Source organism: Silene latifolia, chromosome Y (genome assembly GCF_048544455.1).
Source record: "Silene latifolia isolate original U9 population chromosome Y, ASM4854445v1, whole genome shotgun sequence".
In the NCBI taxonomy this organism is placed as follows: domain Eukaryota; kingdom Viridiplantae; phylum Streptophyta; class Magnoliopsida; order Caryophyllales; family Caryophyllaceae; genus Silene; species Silene latifolia.
Window position 1 is genome coordinate 351341196 of NC_133538.1, and position 4738 is coordinate 351345933.

General features: G+C 31.5%; 1 long non-coding RNA gene across 1 annotated transcript; it reads left to right on the forward strand.

The window, feature by feature from the left end:
* The first annotated feature begins 971 nt into the window (after nt 1–971).
* On the forward strand, nt 972–2651 carry LOC141633707 (uncharacterized). Its single transcript, XR_012538488.1, has 3 exons — nt 972–1186; nt 1751–1815; nt 2414–2651. It is a non-coding gene; the product is annotated as an uncharacterized LOC141633707 (long non-coding RNA).
* The last annotated feature ends 2087 nt before the right edge of the window (nt 2652–4738 follow it).

The window sequence follows — 4738 nt, forward strand, 5'->3', positions numbered from 1 at the left end:
ATAATTATTTGAATTTGTATATTTAATATAAGTCATATGGATAAGTCATTATTAATGCTGATGTATTTTGGAATTGTTGAAGTTTATAGTGTATAATGTAAATGTGCAATTAATTATTCATTAGAACGTGTGCCTAAGTTTGAGGAAAGAAAATGTTAGTTTTGACTTGTTGACTTTTAACCACAGAGCGACACGTAGGCTCTGTGGTTGTTCCTTTAATAAGTAGGATTAGGTTTTGTTTAATCGCAAAAGTATGGATTTTGGATTAACAACAGTAAAGAGCATTTTAGTTTACACCTTTTCTATTTCTTCATTTTTTATTTTTTTTTATTTTGTTTTTTTACGTTTCCAAAATACAGGTTTGAAATTGTTTAGTTTGCATCCTCAAGTAGCATTCAGTTATTAGTATCTTAGTGGTAAGGACCGATCACGTTATTCACGTATTAATATTTGTAGTTAAACGCGGGTTTGAATCCTGGTAGACACTAATTTATAGTACGAGTTTTAAAGAAACCGTGACAATTAGGATTTTAAGACAGTTAATTAATTGTCCTCAATTCAGCAACTTAACAATGTTAATTGTATTTTTATTTTGCGTCCAAGGCTCAGGAATTATGAACCCATTTTAGTATCAAAATATTTTTACTTTAATAGAAAACTATATCACAAATTCTCATTTAACAGTTAAAATCGATTAGGGATGGCAAAATAATTGTCCTATCTTAATAAATAAGGTATTATTTGATCCGTTTTATTCATAATATGGGTCTTAAGAGATCTAAAAGATAAACATTTATATATCGAGCGAGACTCGGGCATCAAAACTATCTATATAGATAAACCGTATTACAAACATCTCACAAATTTAATAAATAGATTTAATTTCTAAAAATTTAATACAGCCCCGTGAATTTTCACGGGTTTTACACTAGTATAATACTAAAACACAATTAAATGAGTCAACGATTTTATTAAATCAGTTACACATATCTTATACACAATCCATTTTTACGGTTTCACCGCCTCTTTCATCTAACCCTCTTCCTCTTTCTAACCATCACACAATAGTCAATTTTCCTGCTTGATCTCAGCCTCCGCAGCGAAGAAAGACAATCAAATCTTATCTTTGATCCTCTCAAATTCCATAGTGAATCATTTTGTGTGTGGAATGAAGTCATTATATTAGGTGATGTGCTTAAACTCCTAAATTTTTTTCGTACTTCAATTTTACTTTGATTGATTTATATTTTTCATAGGTTTTTTTTAACTATTTTGACATATCCTTTGATCTTTCATATATTTTTGGACTTAATTTCGTTTGATTTGCTTCCTATTTTTACCCGGAACAAATGAATTTGTTCACAATTTTCATCTATATAGAGAAAGAATTCGAAGATAAGAAAGATTCTACCATGAATTTATTATGTTATTATTTCAAACAAGTTGTCTTCGAATATCTTATCTATGGTGTTGTGTCTCAATTGAAGTAAGAGATACTGTAGATTTGTACTATCTCAACTCTATTGATTTTGGTTGGTGAAATTGCAATAGAATACTCATTTCTTCTGAATCTTATCTTATGGAGTATATATTTCTTCCTCTTAAATACATCATGATATCAGGATCATTATAATATCTTTAATTCTTTGAATGCGTCTTTTCTATTTCCTTATCAATGTCACCTTTGTACTATGTAATTATCATTGTTATGAAGTTGATTTCAATGTGTCTTTTGGCATTTATTTACTAGATTATTAGAGAGCAGAATTGACAGAGATTAAGCTTTTGTATGGGAGTTTTTGACACTAGATAGGGGTAAGCTACATATAATTTTTCTTATACTTTATCTCTTTCTACCTTTTCATCTAAACGTATCCCCTAAATCATTTTTTTTTATTTGTATATTTTTAAGTTTCATGATATCAAGGTAATTGAATCAATCAATCTATCTATATTATTAAAGGAAACCATTTATAAGAAAATTAACTATAAAAATAATTCAATGTACAGTACAACACTCCTATGACCTACCCAATTCTATAAGAATTAAGATAATACATAACATAAAATAATTATACGAACATGGAATTTGGGTAAGCAAAATAGGAGTTTGTTTATGCTCAAAACACAACAAATTATTTTTTTGTGATTATATGAAGACCAACCCGAATACAACTACTACACTTTACGTTGTATATAGGAGTATTTAGCTTTTCATCTTTGATATTGGTCATGGTCATTAACTCATTATCCCCTCATTGAAATAGTCCCGTTTGATTGTATTTGTCCAATTGTACTTTGTTGGTTTTGATCTAATGTGATACGAGTTGCTTTTTGGCATTTTAATTAGTAATGATTATTAGATATATTTATTTATTGACATGTTTTGTTTGTATATGATGCAGGTCACTAGGTCAGTGTTACAGTTTCAGACGGAGGTGGCGGACACCTTATGCTACGAAGAACATAGCGATGATCATACGATGAATAGGGTAATATAAAACGCTTATGTTTTAGGTTTGTCAATAAACTGTAGTGTTACAAGCTACGGAGTAACGCTTTTAATGATTGATTAATTGATTTACATCATGTTTTTGAATTTAGTTGTTGGATTCTTCATAATCTAAATTCTATATTCGTCTTTAGCGTCAGTTCATAAAATTTATAATGTTTTGTTTGACTTATATTAATTTTAATACAAAATTGTCTACCTCAAGTAGTGATAAGGGTAAGCAACTAAGGGGGTGTTTGGTTCACCCAATATAGGTATGAGGTATGGGTTTGGAATGAACCAAACCCATACCATGTGTTTGGTTGACAAAATTGGAGGTTTGATACCCATACCTCAAACCCATGAGGTATGGGTTTCTCATACCCAGGGAGGGGGGTGGGTATGAGATTGATACTCATGGTATCAAATTACAAATATTAAAAAGTGATAAAAACAATTGTAAAAAAATCATTTTATATATTTATTTGATTAAATTTTCTCTACATGATTTAATAGTATAAAAATTATTATTAAAAATATTGTATTTTGAAGAGTTTTTAGCTTTGATTAGTTTCTAACCCCATACCCCCAAAATTGAACCAAACACAAGGTATGAGGTATCAAGTTCCAACCCGATACCACCCAGGTATGATTCCCGATTCCAAACCCATACCCACGCGTGAACCAAACACCCCCTAAGCATATGTGGAGGGCGTTAATTTTTACTCCCTTCGTTATATTCATATGTTACCTTTTTTATTATTATTTAAGATGGTATTTTAATTAAAGATAAATAATGATTGATATTTGTGATGAAGGGAGTAAAAGTCAGATTATTTACGCAAATTATGTATACTTAAGTTTGTACAAAAGTTTATTATGATGATACAGAAGGTTTACTACGTGGAATTGGCATCAGAGGAGCTAAACGTTGTTAGCAAACTATAATACAACTGGATTTTGTCTTGTGATAAGTGCAATACAAAGTATACACACTACAACCTTGCGATTGTGTCTTGTGTCTTGCTGCCAAAAAAAAAGTACAATAGATGATTTTGTAAAGTTCGGCTGCGGATTCAGTGACGTTTAACAAATAAGGGCCATGTCTAGGGATGACAATGGATCGGATCTGGACCGGATCCTATAGGATCCAGATCCAAATCCATTTCACTGATGGTGTACCCGGATCCTATCCAGATCCTGAGGGTCTAAAATTTTAAGAACCATATCCAAATCCTACGGATCCGGGTAGGATCTGGATCCAAAAGGGATCTCAGCAAGTTTCAGAATTAGAGTAGGTCAGTAGCAAGTTTCAGAATTACAGTAACCTTAATAACACACCAAATTGCCAAATGCTAAAGTTTGCTACCAATTACCATTTATCATTCACCACCATGCAAAATACCGCTTTAGCTTTAATAATTACAACCGTGTTTCAAGTTTCGGTAGTTAGGACTTAGGATTACCATGCCAAAACACAAAGTTTAATAATTAAATTTACAAGCATGTTTCAATGTCAGTGACATTGTTGAAAGTCAAAAGGCAATAATATTAATGCTTGATTCTTCTTCTCCACAATCTACCATTGAAGGATTGAATTTTGTTGTATCGATTCATCTTCCATATCCTCAGCAAGAACATCATCAACATCCTAAATCAAACAAAATTGAAAAAACGAGCATATAAAAATACAAGTTCAAAATAATGGCACTTTAAAAATATAAATTGTAGACATAAAAATATGTCTCATGTATTAAAAATGGGTCAAAGTCAAAATGTTGACTCATGTGAAAGTATATCGTCTCAGAAATAGGTCGGTGGATCTTAACCTGAATAGATATGTCTGTACTTAGTCCATTTTGTTAAGAAATAAAATCGGTCCACTCGAAAGATGGGTTGTGCTTTATTTCTAATACTAAGTACGGGACGTAAATGGCAAGTCCAAGAGAAACGATGCTAAGTCCAAATTGGACCCATGATTTAGCAGCCCACGAAATGAAAGACGAAGAGCCCGTGAAATTCTCCAAAGAAAGCAGGACTATGCATTATTGATATTGGACTAATTGAAGTTGTTGGCGTTATGATCTAATGATTGGGTTTTTTCCAAAGAAAAAGAGAAAAGACTCGGTCAATTAGTCAATAACCAAATGAAATTTTGGTTCCAATAAACGTGGAAAAAGAGCACAAGTCCTGGAAGCTAGTTAACAAGAGAATAGTGGAGATTGTATGCATGTGGGGAACCGTAAA